This window comes from Phyllobates terribilis, unplaced genomic scaffold, assembly GCF_046119375.1.
Source record: "Phyllobates terribilis strain yellow unplaced genomic scaffold, ASM4611937v1 Scaffold_3__8_contigs__length_932513732, whole genome shotgun sequence".
In the NCBI taxonomy this organism is placed as follows: Eukaryota; Metazoa; Chordata; class Amphibia; order Anura; family Dendrobatidae; genus Phyllobates; species Phyllobates terribilis.
The window spans coordinates 760,228,388-760,245,693 of NW_027362763.1; positions in this window are offsets into that span (position 1 = coordinate 760,228,388).

Here is a 17,306-nt window from a genome sequence, read left to right on the forward strand (position 1 = left end):
TTCAACCCTCCTCCTTCAAAACCAGCTTTTCCACCATTACGGAAGATCAACGTTTCTCTTTACTTTCCAAATTACACCTCACCACCTGTGAACTTAACCCAATCTCGTTCCACCTCATCCCTAACCTTACCACAGTCTTCATCCCAACCCTAACCCACCTCTTTAACCTGTCACTAACAACTGGTGTCTTCCCCTCATTCTGCAAACATGTCTCAATCACACCCATCCTCAAAAAGCCCTCCCTTGACCCATCCTCTCTATGTAGTTATTGCCCCATATCACTTCTCCCCAATGCGTCAGAACTACTGGAACAACATGTTCATCTTGAACTGTCCTCCCACCTCTCCTCCTGCTCCCTCTTTAAACTCTTACAATCTGGCTTCCGACCACACCATTCCACTGAAACTGCCTTGACTAAAGTCATCACTGACCTACTAACTGCCAAATCCATGTGGGACTACTCTGTCCTCCTCCTCCTCCTGGACCTGTTGTCTGCCTTTAACCCAGTAGACCATTCCCTCTTACTAAAGATTTACAGATTCTCTCATCTCTTGGCATCACAGACCTGGCCCTATCTTGGATCTCCTCATACCTAGCAGACCGGACATTCAGCGTTTCCCACTCACACACAACCTCCTCATCTCATCCCCTATCTGTCGGTATCTTCCAAGGTTCAGTTCCAGGACCCATGCTCTTCTCCATCTTCACCTTTGGCCTGTGACAGCTCATAGAGTCCCGCGACTTTCAGTATCATCTCTATGCTGATGACACAGAAATCTACCTTTCTGGACCCGATATCACCTCCTTATTAACCAGAATCCCACAATGTTTGTCTGCTATTTCATCCTTCTTTTCTGCTAGATTTCTAAAGCTTAACATGGATAAAACTGAATTCATTATCTTACCACCATCTCACTCAACCCCCCCATCTGACCTATCCATCAAAGTCAATTGCTGGCCACTCTACCCAGTCCCACAAGCTCGCTGCCTCAGGGTAACCCTGGACTCCGATCTCTCCTTCAAACCTCATATCCAATCGCTTTCCACTTCCTTCCGACTCCAATTCAAAAGTATCTCCTGGATCCGCACACTCCTCCATCAAGAATCTGCAAAAACACTAGTGCACGCCCACATTATCTCACGTCTTGACTAAGGCAACCTCCTACTTTGTGGCCTCCCCTCTAACACTCTCGCACCCCTCCAGTCTATCCTAAACTCTGCTGCCTGACTAATCCACATATGCCCAAGCTATTCTCTGGCCTCTCCTCTCTGTCAATCGCTTCACTGGCTCCCCATTGCCCATAGACTCCAGTTCAAAACCCTAACCATGGCATATAAAGCCATCCACAACCTGGCTCCTCCATTCATCTGTGACCTAGTCCCCCGGTACTTTCCTGCACGCAACCTCCAACCCTCACAAGATCTCCTTCTCTACTCCCCTCTTATCTCCTCTTCCCACAATCGCATACAAGATTTCTCTCGTGCATCCCCCTACTCTGGAACTCGGTACCCTAACATATCAGGCTCTCCCCTACTGCAGAAACCTTCAAAAGGAACTTGAAGACCCACCTCTTCCGACAAGCGTACAGTGTCCAGTAACTCTAGCTCCACCATACCACTGCACGATCAGCTCTACACTCACTAATATATCCCCACCCATCCCTTGTAGATTGTGAGCCTTGGCAGGCAGGGTCCTCTCTTCAGTCACTGACTCATTTTTGTTCAAGAATATTGTAATTGTTTTTGCTATGTATGCCCCTTTTTTAACATGTAAAGGGCCATGGAATAAATGGCGCTATAATAATAAATAATAATAATCAGTAAAACCAACAGAAGAAACCAATAAAGAGTCAAAGGGTACAATAGTGCAAAAGAATGTAAACTTTATTAATGAATTATATGAGGGTGCAGTGAATACACATCAAGAAGAAAGGAGGTGCACCTAAATAATGAACAAAGGTAAAAGACATGACATGTGAATACAATAGTAAAAAACTGTAAAACAAGGGAAATATTTGCTGCACTATACAGGGTGGTCCAAAAGTAGGTGGACAGAAAATAATAACATTTATTTTGATTTATATATAAAATTATATTTACTAACACAAGCATAACATTGACAATTAAATTTTATTTTGTACAATAATACAAAAGCCCTTAAATGTTATCAACGCAGGTGCTCAAACTGTTTTCCATTACAATTTGCACAGCTTTGAAGTCTGCCTCTTACGCTTCGACAAACTTTTTTGCACAAGTCTCTTTGGGTATTAATTTCTTCAAATGCATCTCTTATGTAATTTTTCAAATCACTGACACTTTTTGGTTTTCGACTATAAACTTTGTCCTTGAGTACTCCCCAAAAGAAAAAATCCATTGGGGTCAAGTCTAGTGAATGTGCCGGCCAATCAAGTGGGCCTCTTCGGCCTATCCATTTATTAGGAAATGTTTCATCAAGATACTCGCTGACTACTCTTGAATAATGTGGAGTGGTCGTAAATGGCTTCACATCCAGTTGGATGAATGTCTCAAGTGGGGTACCACAGGGCTCTGTCCTGGGGCCTGTATTGTTCAACATCTTTATCAATGATTTAGATGAAGGAATTGAGGGTAAACTGATTAAATTTGCTGATGACACAAAGCAAGGAGGGATAGCTAATACTAGAGAAGAGAGAGAGAGGATTCAAAAAGACCTAAATTGTCATGGGTGTGTCGCCACGAAGATCGTCACGACTACACAGCCTGACTTCTCTCAGCTGAGTTTTTGGTGCTTTGTGTTTTTTGGTTTTCCCCTTGTACTGTTTCGTTTGTCTAGTACTGTGTTTTGGGCATTTTCTATCCTGTTTCCCATTGTTGTGATCGGGGTCCTTCTCAGGACTAGATTACTTAGGTTCAGGGATATTCAGGAGTTTAGGGTTACGCTGGTGGCCTGGACTTCTGTACCATTAACAGTACTTCCAGGTTGAGGGATTAGTCAGGGCCCCCGTCGAGTACAAAAAGCCTTCCAGAATTTGGACACAAACTGAGACCCCCGATCCGACACCACATCGGAGGGTACCCTGTGAAGCCTCACAATCTCTCCAATGAACACCTGCGCAAGAGTTTTAGCATTAGGAAGAGCAGGAAGAGCAATAAAATGTGCCATCTTGCTGAACCTGTCTACTACAACGAGTATGACCGTTTTACCCGAAGACGGCGGGAGGTCCGTAATGAAGTCCATAGACAGATGAGTCCAAGGACGCTCCGGGATCTTCAAAGGTAAGAGGGCCCCAGACGGACGGGTATGTGGGGTCTTAGAGCGCGCACAAACCCCACAGGACGCAACAAAAGTTACCACCTCCTTATGTAAGTTAGGCCACCAAAACCGACGCGAGAGGAGATCCACAGTTGCTTTACTCCTTGGGTGTCCAGCCAAAGCTGAGTTATGGTGTGCCTCGATCACCTTTTGTCGTAGCTGATCTGGAACAAACAGTCTCCCTGGAGGTCCAACAGGGGCGTCCCCCTGAGCTTCCAACACCTCCTCCTCAAGCTCAGAGCATACTGCCGACACCACCACCCCCTCTTGAAGGATAGGAACCGGATCATCCGTATTCCCGGCCCCAGGGAAACTACGAGATAAGGCATCCGCCTTCACATTTTTTGACCCAGGACGATATGTAACGACAAAATTAAACCTGGTAAAAAACAACGACCAGCTGGCTTGTCTGGGATTCAGACGTTTTGCGGACTCCAGATAAAGCAGGTTCTTGTGATCAGTGATGACGGTGACCGGATGGACTGCCCCCTCCAAAAAATGGCGCCACTCCTCAAAAGCTAACTTAATAGCCAAGAGTTCCCTATTGCCGACATCGTAATTCCTCTCAGCGGACGACAATTTTTTGGAGAAAAAAGCGCACGGACGCCACTTACAAGGGGACGAACCTTGTGACAAAACTGCTCCCACCCCTACCTCAGAAGTGTCTACCTCTACAATGAACGGCTGTGACGCATCAGGTTGAATGAGTATGGGTGCTGAGGCAAAACATTTTTTCAAGGAGGAGAATGCTTGACAAGCCTTATCAGACCACCTAGAAAAATCCGTCCCCTTTTTTGTCATGTCTGTGAGAGGTTTAACCATGGATGAGAAATTACGAATGAATTTCCGGTAATAATTAGCAAACCCCAGGAAACGTTGTAGTGCCTTAAGATTCTCTGGCAGATCCCACTCAAGAACAGCCCGCACTTTCCCTGGGTCCATACGAAAACCGGACGCTGACACCAGGAAACCTAAAAACTGGAGTTCCTGTACGGCGAACACACACTTCTCCCATTTGGTGTACAGTTTATTATCCCGCAAGATCTGTAACACCTGCCTAACATGCTCCTGATGAGACACAAGATCAGGCGAGTAAATTAAGATGTCATCCAGATATATGACCACAAAACTGACCCACCAGGCGGCGAAAAATGTCATTAACAAAGTGTTGGAACACCGCCGGGGCATTAGTCAGACCGAATGGCATGACAAGGTTCTCATAATGCCCCTCCGGAGTGTTTAACGCCGTCTTCCACTCATCCCCCTCCTTTATCCTAATTAGATTGTACGCCCCCCTGAGATCCAACTTAGAGAACCATTTGGCGCCCACGATCTGATTAAAGAGATCGGGGATAAGTGGGAGTGGATACGGATCTCGGACCGTAATCCGATTAAGTTCACGGAAATCCAGGCAAGGGCGTAGGCCTCCATCTTTCTTCTTCACAAAGAAGAACCCCGTGGCCACCGGGGAAGATGAAGGTCTAATATGCCCCTTAGCCAGACTCTCAGAAATATAATCCTTCATGGCCTGCCTCTCCAGACCAGATAGGTTATACAACCTAGATTTAGGTAACTTGGCCCCAGGGAGCAATTTTACAGAACAGTCATACACGCGATGAGGAGGTAGTTCCTGACACCCTTTCTCCGAGAATACATCCTCAAAGTCCGCCAGAAATGGAGGTAAGACCCTAGGAGTGACAGCACCGATGACCGTATTCATGCAGTTTTTATTACAGAATTCACTCCATTGGCTTATCTCCCTGGATTGCCAATTAATAACCGGATTATGCTTAGTTAACCAAGGAAGGCCCAACACAATAGGAGTGGGAAGACCCTCCAACACGTAACAAGACAACAGTTCTTTATGTATCGCCCCCACTTGAAGATTTACGTTATGCACCACTTGCAAAAAACTTCCCTGACCGAGAGGCCTGGCGTCAATCGAAAATATAGGGATGCATTTATCGTTCTCATCGGCTTTTCATCCTCAGACCAATGGTCAGACAGAACGTCTGAACCAGAGTTTGGAGACATATCTCCGGTGTTTTGTGTCAGAGAACCAGGAGGACTGGGCTTCTTTCTTACCTCTGGCGGAGTTTGCTCTTAATAATAGGCGGAGCGAATCCACTGGTAAGTCCCCGTTTTTTGAGGCATATGGTTTTCACCCCCAGTTTTGTACTTTCAGTAGAGGGGGCTCTTCGGGGGTTCCTGAGGAGGAACGATTTTCGTCATCACTCACTTCAGTATGGAGAGGGGTACTGAATAATCTGAGTACTATGGGGAACCGATACAAACGTATGGCTGATTGGAGGAGAGTGTCTGGTCCGGACCTAAGTGTGAACGATCGGGTATGGTTGTCAACCAAGAATATAAAACTCAAGGTTCCCTCCTGGAAACTGGGTCCCAGGTTCATCGGGCCGTACAGGATCAGTTCTATAATTAATCCGGTGGCATTCCGTCTTGACCTCCCCCCTACGTTTAAAATTCATAACGTGTTCCACAGATCTTTGCTTAAGAGATATGTGGCGCCAATAATACCGTCACCTTTACCTCCTCCAGTGGTGGTCAATGGAAATTTGGAGTTTCAGGTATCGAAAGTCATCGATTCACGTTTTAGTCGCCGGTCCCTTCAGTACCTGGTTCATTGGAAAGGGTATGGTCCTGAGGAGAGAATGTGGGTTCCTGCGTCAGATATTAAAGCAGACCGGTTAATTCGGGCCTTCCACACGACTCACCCGGATAAACCTGGCCCTGAGGGTCCGGAGGCCCCTCGTAGAAGGGCGGGTACTGTCATGGGTGTGTCGCCACGAAGATCGTCGCGACTACACAGCCTGACTTCTCGCAGCTGAGTATTCGGTGCTTTGTGTTTTTTGGTTGTGAGGGAGTTAATTCTCTCTCTCTGTGCTTGACAAGGCTCAGCCTTGCCCAGCTGCAGTTAATGCTGCAGTATTGGGATTCCTTCAAATACCTGCTGGTCTGATAGGGAAGTTGTCGTTGAAAGCATTTCTTGCAGACCTTCAGAGTGGATCGTTGTTTGGTGGAGTTCGGAGCGAGGAGTATGCGGTGTGGTTTGTTCCCTTCCTCCCTTTATCATATATCTCCTAACCTGTTGTTGTTCCCTCTGTAATTGTGGTGTTAGTTTTTGTATGCAAGGTGGTTTTTGGTTTTCCCCTTGTACTGTCTCGTTTGTCTAGTACTGTGTTTTGGGCATTTTCTATCCTGTTTCCCATTGTTGTGATCGGGGTCCTTCTCAGGACTAGATTACTTAGGTTCAGGGATATTCAGGAGTTTAGGGTTACGCTGGCGGCCAGGACCTCTGTACCATTAACAGTACCTCCAGGTTGAGGGATTAGTCAGGGCCCCGGTCTAGAGTCAGCTCAGGCCCCTGACCCCCCTGTACGCTGAGACAGCATGACATAAATAAACTGGAGCAGTAGGCTGTAACCAACAGAATGGTTTTTAACAGGGAAAAATGCAAAGTACTACATCTGGGCAATAAAAATGAAAAAAGCATATACAAAATGGGAGGAATAGAGCTAAGCAACAGTACATGTGAAAAAGACTTAGGTATACTAATAGATCATAGACTGAACGTGAGTCAACAGTGTGATCCAGCAGCAAAAAAGGCAAATACAATTCTGGGATGTATTAACAGAAGCATACAGTCTAGATCACGTGAAGTCATTATCGGACTTTACTCCTCTTTGGTCAGACCTCATCTGGAATACTGCGTCCAGTTTTGGGCACCACATTTTAAAAAAGACATCGACAAACTGGAGCAAGTTCAGAGAAGAGCGACCAGAATGGTGACCGGTCTGCAAACCATGTCCTATGAGGAACGGTTACAGGATTTAGGAATGTTTAGCTTGCAAAAAAAAAGACTGAGAGGAGACTTAATAGCAGTCTACAAATATCTCAAGGGCTGTCACATTGTAGAAGGATCATCTTTATTCTCATTTGCACAAGGAAAGACTAGAAGCAATGGGATGAAACTGAATGGGAGAAGACACAGATTAGATATTAGAAAAAAAATTTTGACAGTTAGGGTGATCAATGAGTGGAACAGGCTGCCACGAGAGGTGGTGAGTTCCCCTTCAATGGACGTCTTCAAACAGAGGCTGGACAGATATCTGTCTGAGATGATTTAGTGAATCCTGCTTCGAGCAGGGGGTTGGACCAGATGACCCAGGTGGTCCATTCCAACTCTACCATTCTATGATTCTATGATCTTGTTGGAAATAAAGGTCATTTGAATTAGGCTGTTGCTGCAACTGGGGAACAACTTGATTGATTAGAATTTCGAGATACTTATCTCATGTGACTGTTCCATCAAAAAATATTGCTCCTAAAACACCAAAACTTGAAAAACCACCCCAAACATTGATGCCAGGCTCATTTAGTTGTTGCTCTAATGTTAAATGCATGTTCTCATTATACCAGTAAATACAATTATGTCTGTTAATATGGCCGGATAATTTGAAAGAAGCTTCATCAGTCCACATAATGTTATCTAAAATTACTGGATTTGCTTCAATTTTGTTAAGCATAATCTCACTAAATTGCAGCCGCCTGTCTGGATCATCCTCCAATAAACCATGAATTAAATGTGGACGATAAGCTTTCCACCAAATAGATTTCAGGATTTGCATGATAGAAGCTCGTGAAACTCCCAATTCCAAAGAGGCTCTTCTGATGGACTTTTTTGGACTCTGAACAAATGTTTCAGCAACAAGTTGTTTATTATCTTCTGTACAGACTGTTTTGGGACGACCAGTTTTTGGAGCATTAAGGATTGAGCCAGTGGCATTGAATTTGTCACGAATGTGGTAAATGGTTTGTCTCTTTGGGGCTTGAGTACCAAATGTTTCAACCCAATTTGCTCTAATGGTTTCAGCATTTTGAGATTTCCGATACTCTGTTAAAATCCATTTTCTTTGATCTGTATTTAAATTATTTGCCATTATGTGTTATCTGAATTATCTGAAAAGAAAACAGATTTGGGGGAGATCTATCTGTGAAAACTAGATCTGTGAAACTGGCTCAGTTGCCCTTAGCAACCAATCAGATTCCATCTTTCATTTTCCAAAGAGTCTGTGAGGAATGAAAAGTGGAATCTGATTGCTTGCTAAGGGCAACTGAGCCAGTTTCACTTTACACCATGTTTGATAAATCTCCCCCTTCATAACCTTATAACACTTTCTGTCCACCTACTTATGGACCACCCTGTATAAGAGAGCCCATAGTAAAGATGGTGTATGGTGGACCGAATACCAAAAAACAGTATTGTACCGCCCTAGGACCTAAAGCAGTAAGTGAAGAATGTAGAAGGTCTATAATGGTACAGAGTCATGGGTAATCGGGTAAATAGTAGATAGAATACATAGTAAATAGATATAAAGCATGGGCTACAAAATCGTAATGTACCTGAATGGCAGCAGAGACTCCCTAGAGATACGCCAACCTCGACGGGCATTTCGGTATTCCTTTCGTCATGGGTGGGCACATCTCTAGTGTGTCTCTGCTGCCATTCATACTTTTGACAAACGCTTCATCTACCTATACATTATGTGTGTGTGCATATTTTATAGTAGCTTTTGTCTCGATCCTTCTAATCATACCTAGAATCAGGAATAAGAAGATTAGTAATGAGGGTGGTCCCGACAGAATTCTCCCTCCCCGCTCAGCTATACTGTGTGCACAATTGTTAGGCAAGTGAGTATTTTGAGCATATCATCATTATTATGCAGATTTTCTAACTTCAAAGTGTACAGAATCATTAGGCAGCTTGTTTTCCTCAGTCTTCTGGAGAGATATAGCACTCTTGAAATTGCTTAGATATTGGGTGTGATCACAGAACCATGAAAAAACATGTGAAAAAAACTACGACAAGCCGGCTGTCAATCAGGGTCACAAAAAACATGTTGTGCAAAAAAAGATAGACATTAACTGCAGAATATTTGAGAAAAATCAAATGTAAGCAACCAGGAACCCATTATCCTCCAATGCTGTCATATTCCAGAACTATTAACCACAAGATGTCCTCAATAATTCTAGAGGCACGTCACATAACAATTTCCACAAAACTCTGCAAAGATTAAGAACTGAGCCACGAAGCGGTCCATCAAATAAAATCAATGAAATTTTCTTGAAACAAAATTAAAATAAGACATTAAAAAAGCAGAATGTTGCATTAAGGGACTCTTAACCCTATAGACATATATATAAATGGATTCTCTCTAACAAAAAGATACTATCTCTTTTATCAGCACCAAATATAAACAAGGAATTTACATAACACTATTTTTGGTTATTTATTTTACTCACTTATATAGCACCATTAATTCCACAGTGCTTACAGACTTAATTGGCACTGTCCCCATTGGGGCTCAGAATCTAAATTCCCTATCAGTATGTCTTTGGAGTATGGGAGGAAACCAGAGAACCCACGCAAACACAGGAAGAATATACAAACTCCTTGCAGATGATGTCCTTGGTGAGATTTGAACCCAGGAACTCAGCACTGCAAAGCAACAGTGCTAAACACTGAGCCACATATCTGTGAGTAGCAAAAGTATGTAAACATTTGCTTTCAGTATCTAGTGTGATTTCCTTGTGCAGCAATAACTGCATCTTAAACATTTCTAATTTGCAGATCAGGTTAATAGATTTCATATTTTGATAGAACAGACTTAATGTAACAATACCAGATATGTAAAACAGGGTAAAAAACAGGATTATAGTCAGCTCACCTACTACTTCATATCTGTTGCCCGGAGAAACTGCAGTATCACAGTGGAAACATAGGGGAAGGAAGGAGAAAATACAGCATTCAGATAGTATAAAAGCAATATATTTATTGAAAATATATTATTAAAAAATAGGGTAATCCAGGTCACAACCAACTCATTAGGCATAAATATCGCATATGCCTAATGCCTACGTTGCAACATTTTCTGTCATTTCCTGTCAGCTCACATGGGCTATTTCAGTCAATTGGAAATTCATATATAAAATCTTTAAAAACACACACAAAATTGGAATACAACCTAAATCAAAGTCTGTTTAACACCAAATACATTTTTAATTGATACCCCATTATTCATAATGGTAAATTATATAGTGCATAATATTCATCCCAATAGGTGAACAAGTGTTAAGGAAGTAAATCCACCAGGATTCTCTGTTCAACAATTTCCTACTCCAGTCTCCTCCTCTCAAAGGTTTACTGATCTTTTCAATCCCTATTATGTTGAAAGGTGAGGTGCTGTGTTACCGTTATGTGCCTCATTAAAATATCTAGAGGCTGCGAAGCATTTGCTGGTCAGTTTGTTAGTTGCATCTGTCAGATAACTTCTAATGCGAACTTTCATCGGACCACAGGTATACCCTACGTATTGTATTTTGACTTCTATCACAACCATAGACGGATTAGAGAGGGCCCGCGGCTCCGGGCGGGGTGTCTAATGCCGGATTGCCCTCATTATATGTGCGGGCCGCCGCGGCACATACCGGTAGCAGTGGCGGGAGGGGGGGCCCCGTACCGCTCCCCCAGGAGCGGCCGCCGCTACTTCTTCATCCGCCGGGCCAACACTGCAGCAGTTAACTTCCCTGTGCTTGCCCGGCCGCGTCACTGCTAGGAGACACGGCCCTGTGCGCGGCCGTGTCTCCTAGCTGTGACATCACGCAGTGCGCACCCGGCCTGCACTGCTGCACCGAAGAGCCTGAGGACTGGAGCCGAGCCGGGGGATGGTGAGTGTGTATGTGTGTGTGTGTATGTGTGTGTGTGTGTGTATGTGTGTGTGTGTGTGTATGTGTGTGTGTGTGTGTGGGCAGATGTCATTGTGTGATGTGTGTGTGTGTGTGTGTGGGCAGATGTCATTGTGTGATGTCTGTTTGTATGTGTGTGTGGGGGGGCAGATGTCATTGTGTGATGTCTGTTTCATAGAATCATAGAATCATAGAATGGTAGAGTTGGAGGGGACCTCCTGGGTCATCTGGTCTAACCCCCTGCTCAAAGCAGGATTCACTAAATCATCTCAGACCGATGTCTGTCCAGCCTCTGTTTGAAGACGTCCATTGAAGGGGAACTCACCACCTCTCGTGGCAGCCTGTTCCACTCATTAATCACCCTAACTGTCAAAAAGTTTTTTCTAATATCTAATCTGTGTCTCCTCCCATTTAGTTTCATCCCATTGCTTCTAGTCTTTCCTTGTGCAAATGAGAATAAAGATGATCCTTCTACAATGTGACAGCCCTTGACATATTTGTAGACAGCTATTAAGTCTCCTCTCAGTCTTCTTTTTTGCAAGCTAAACATTCCCAAATCCTGCAACCGTTCCTCATAGGACAGGGTTTGCAGACCAGTCACCATTCTGGTCGCTCTTCTCTGAACTTGCTCCAGTTTGTCTATGTCTTTTTTAAAATGTGGTGCCCAAAACTGTACACAGTATTCCAGATGAGGTCTGACCAAAGAGGAGTAAAGACCGATAATGACTTTACGTGATCTAGACTGTATGCTTCTGTTAATACATCCCAGAATTGTATTTGCCTTTTTTGCTGCTGCATCACACTGTTGACTCATGTTCAGTCTATGATCTATTAGTATACCTAAGTCTTTTTCACATGTACTGTTGCTTAGCTCTATTCCTCCCATTCTGTATATGCTTTTTTCATTTTTATTGCCCAGATGTAGTACTTTGCATTTTTCCCTGTTAAAAATCATTCTGCTGGTTGCTGCCCACTGCTCCAGTTTATTTAGGTCTTTTTGAATCCTCTCTCTCTCTTCTCTAGTATTAGCTATCCCTCCTAGCTTTGTGTCATCAGCAAATTTAATCAGTTTACCCTCAATTCCTTCATCTAAATCATTGATAAAGATGTTGAACAATACAGGTCCCAGGACGGAGCCCTGTGGTACCCCACTTGAGACATTCATCCAGCTGGATGTGAAGCCATTTACAACCACCCTTTGAGTCCGATCACTAAGCCAGTTATGAATCCACCTAACAGTTGCCTGGTCCATTGCATACTTGGTCATTTTTTCAATAAGGATGGTGTGAGGTACTTTGTCAAATGCTTTGCTGAAGTCAAGATATACTATATCTACAGCATTTCCCTGATCCACCCAGTCAGTGATTCTGTCATAGAAGGAAATTAAGTTAGTCTGACATGACTTGTTAGTTACAAACCCATGCTGACTCTGGTTAATCACTTCATTCTTATCCAGGTACTTACATACATGTTGTTTAATAATTTGTTCAAAGATCTTTCCTGGTATAGAAGTCAGACTCACCGGCCTATAGTTCCCTGGGTCCACCTTCTTCCCCTTTTTGAAGATAGGAACAACATTTGCTCTTCTCCAGTCTTCTGGGACTTCTCCTGTTCTCCAAGAATTTTCAAAGATTATGGAGAGTGGTTCTAAAATTTCTTCTACGATCTCCTTCAGTACTCTGGGGTGTAATTCATCTGGACCTGGAGACTTGAACTCATTTATGTTAGCTAAATATTCCCTCACAATCTTTCTGTTTACAGATAACTTGGATTCTTCTATTCCTTTAAAAGGACAGTGAAGATCAGTTGATGTTACATTTTCTTTCTGAGAGAAAACAGATGCAAAATAGGAATTAAAAAGTTTGGCCTTCTCAACATCCTCTCTTACCATTTCTCCATTTTCATCCTGTAAAAATCCTATAGCATCTTTGACTTTTCTTTTACTTTTGACATACCCCCAAAATCCTTTTTTATTGCTTTTGACATCTCTTACAAGCCTTAATTCATTGTCAGCTTTAGCTAACCTGATACGTGCCCTACAGGATCTGCAGACTGCATTATAATCTTCTTTAGATATGCCTCCCTCTTTCCATTTAATAAACATTTCTTTCTTTCTTTTTAGCATGTGTTTAAGTTCTGTGTTCATCCATCCTGGTTTCCTTAAATGCTTCCCATTCTTCCTACTTTTCGGGATTGTTAACGATTGTGCTTTGAGAATCTCATTTTTAAAAATTTCCCATCCTTCCTGGACATTTTTGTCCTTAAGGACATCCAGCCATTGGATCCCTCCTATTCTCTTTCTGAGTCTCTTAAAATCTGCCTTTCTAAAATCTAACCTTGAAGTTTGAGTCTTCACATGTCTTCCTCCTCTAGTTATCCAAAATTCTATAATAGCATGATCGCTGCCTCCTAGGGTCCCAGCCACCTTTACCTCCTCAACCATTTCCTCCCTGTTTATAAGGATTAGATCCAAAGTAGCAGATCCCCTTGTTTTCTCCCCTACCTTTTGGAAGATAAAGTTGTCAGCAAGAGAGGATAAGAATTTGCTTGACCTGTTAGTTTTACTTGAGAGAGATTCCCAACAAATGTCTGGATAGTTGAAATCTCCCATGACCACTACGTCATATTTTTTGGAGAACTTGGTCATTTGATGCATAAAGAGTTCATCCATATCTTCAGCTTGCCCAGGTGGCCTGTAGTAAATGCCCACAATGGTGTCCTTTCCATTGTTCTCTCCTTGTATTCTTACCCAAACAGTTTCCACAGAGCTCCCAGTCTCTGAAGCTTCAATCTCTGTGCAGATATACGCTTTTCTAACATACAATGCGACACCTCCTCCTCGTTTATCAAGTCTGTTTCTTGCAAATAAGTTGTATCCTTTTAGCCTTTTATTCCAATCATGTGTATTGTCCCACCAAGTTTCAGTGATTCCAATGACATCATATTCCTTTTCCTGCATTAGTAGTTCCAATTCTCCTTGTTTGTTGCCCATGCTTTGTGCATTTGTATAAAAACATTTTAGTTTGTGATTGGTTTCTCTTCCTCCCATATTTTTATTATTTAAATTGTTTTGTCTTTGTTCTTCCTTTCCACTTCCAGTAGCAGAGATCTCAATAGTATTTGTCAGCTGTATGGCTTTTTCTGGCCTTTTGCTTCCCTTCCCACATTGTTCTAGTTTAAAGCTCTCCTGATGAGTATAGCAAGGCGACTTCCAAATACATGTTTTCCAGTCTTCGTAAGGTGCACCCCATCTCTAGCAAGTAGTCCATCGTATAGGTAATTCATTCCGTGATCCAGAAATCCAAATCCTTGTTGACGGCACCATCGACGTAGCCAGTTGTTCACCTGTAGAATCTTATTCCACCTCATTGTTCCATGATCATCCACTGGGAGGATGGATGAGAAGACCACCTGCGCTCCCAATTCTTTCACTTTCTTGCCTAAGTCTTCAAAGTCTCTGCAGATGGTTTCCAGGTCCTTTCTTGCGGTGTCATTTGTCCCCACATGTATTAGCAGGAATGGGTAGTGATCTGTAGGTCTGAAGAGTCTTGATATCCTGTCAGACACATCTTTAATTTTTGCTCCTGGAAGACAGCACATTTCTCTTGAGGTTATGTCTGGCCTGCAGATAGCGGCCTTTGTTCCTCTCAACAGGGAATCCCCCATGACCACCACTCTCCGTTTTTTCTTCACAACATTCTTCTTTCTCCATCCAGGAGGATTCTGAGGGCTTACAAGGTTATTCATTGCTGGCAAAGTCTTATTTTGCTGTATTTCTTCATGGTTCTCCTGCGTGAGAGCCTGGTACTGGTTCCTGAGCAGTATGGGTGCTGACTGCCTCTCGATCCTCCAGCTTTTGTGGGTCACATGCTTCCATTCCTCTGTTTCCTCAGGTGCAGTTCGAATTTCTTCTCTTTCTGAATCATGAAGAGATAATTCTGCTCTGTCTAAGAACTCTTCACCTTCCTTAATGATTTTCAAGGTAGTTAACCTCTCTTCTAGATTTCGCAACTTTTCCTCCAACAGGGACACAAGCTTGCATTTCTGGCATGTGAAGTTTGGCTTTTCCACTGGCAAGTCTGTGAACATGTAGCAGGATATGCAGCTCACCAAATGGCTCCTGGACTCTTCCATGTTCTTACTGTTAATGTTCTGAAAACAGTGAAAAAAGCTTCAAAAAAAGCGGTTTACCGATGTCCTCTTTTCAGCTCCAACAGCCAAAATCCAGTGTTCTTTGAGCTCGCGGAGACTCTTCACTTACCCCAAAATGCAGTGGGAATATGCAAATTATCTCCTCAGGACTCCTCCCCTGGTTTATCGATGTCCTCTTTTCAGCTCCAACAGCTGTTTGTTGTGTGTGTGTGTGTTTGTGTGTGTGTGGGCAGATGTCATTGTGTGATGTCTGTTTGTGTGTGTATGTCTGTGTGTGTGTGTGTGGGCAGATGTCATTGTGTGATGTCTGTTTGTGTGTGTGTGTGGGCAGATGTCATTGTGTGATGTCTGTTTGTGTGCGTGTGTGGGCAGATGTCATTGTGTGATGTCTATTTGTGTGTGTGTTTGTGTGTGGGCTGATGTCATTGTGTGATGTCTGTTTGTGTGTGTGTGTGTGTGTGTGTGGGCAGATGTCATTGTGTGATGTCTGTTTGTATGTGTGTGTGTGTGGGCAGATGTCATTGTGTGATGTCTGTGTGTGTGTGTGCAGATGTCACTGTGTGATGTCTGTGTGTGTGTGTGGGCAGATGTCATTGTGTGATGTGTGTGTGTGTGTGTGTGGGCAGATGTCATTGTGTGATGTCTGTGTGTGTGTGTGTGTGTGTGTGTGGGCAGATGTCATTGTGTGATGTCTGTTTGTGTGTGTGTGTGGGCAGATGTCATTGTGTGATGTCTGTGTGTGTGTGGGCAGGTGTCATTGTGTGATGTCTGTTTGTGTGTGTGTGTGGGCAGATGTCACTGTGTGATGTCTGTGTGTGTGTGTGGGCAGATGTCATTGTGTGATGTGTGTGTGTGGGCAGATGTCATTGTATGATGTCTGTGTGTGTGTGTGGGCAGATGTCATTGTGTGATGTCTGTGTGTGTGTGTGTTTGTGTGTGTGTGTGGGCAGATGTCATTGTGTGATGTCTGTTTGTATGTGTGTGTGGGCGGATGTCATTGTGTGATGTCTGTATGTGTGTGTGTGTGTGTGGGCAGATGTCATTGTGTGATGTCTGTTTGTGTGTGTGTGTGTAGGCAGATGTCATTGTGTGATGTCTGTATGTGTGTGTGTGTGTGTGGGCAGATGTCATTGTGTGATGTCTGCTTGTGTGTGTGTGTGTGGGCAGATGTCATTGTGTGATTTCTGTTTGTGTGTGTGTGTGCGTGTGTGTGTGTGGGCAGATGTCATTGTGCGATGTCTGCGTGTGTGTGTGTATGTGTGTGTGTGTGTGTAGGCAGATGTCATTGTGTGATGTCTGTGTGTGTGTAGGCAGATGTCATTGTGTGATGTCTGTTTGTGTGTGTATGTGTGTGTGTATGTGTGTGTGTAGGCAGATGTCATTGTGTGATGTCTGTTTGTATGTGTGTGGGGGGGCAGATATCATTGTGTGATGTCTGTTTGTGTGTGTGTGTGGGCAGATATGATTGTGTGATGTCTGTTTATATGTATTTTTGTGTTTCAAATGTGTTTATGCGTGTATGTATATGTCTGTATATGTTTGTGTGTGTGCGTGACTGCGTGCGGCCACCTGCTGAGTATAGTTGGCGCCGTGCGGCCTCCTGTTGTCTCTGGGGGGGCGCCATGCGGCCTCCCGCTGTGTATAGATGGCTACGTGCGGCCTCCCGCTGAGTATAGATGGCGCTGTGCGGCCTCCTGCTGTCTCTGGGGGGGGCGCCGTGCAGCCTCCCGCTGTGTATAGATGGCTACGTGCGGCCTCCCGCTGAGTATAGATGGCGCTGTGCGGCCTCCTGCTGTCTCTGGGGGGGGCGCCATGCGGCCTGCCGCTGTGTATAGATGGCTACGTGCGGCCTCCCGCTGAGTAGAGATGGCGCTGTGCGGCCTCCTGCTGTCTCTGGGGGGGGCGCTGTGCGGCATCTATACTCAGCAGAAGGCCGCACGTAGCCATCTATACACGTATACTCAGCAGGAGGCCGCACGTAGCCATCTATACGGTGCTATCTATACACAGCAGGAGGCTGCACGTAGCCATCTATACACAGCGGGAGGCCGCACGGCGCCATCTATACACAGCGGGAGGCCGCACGGCGCCATCT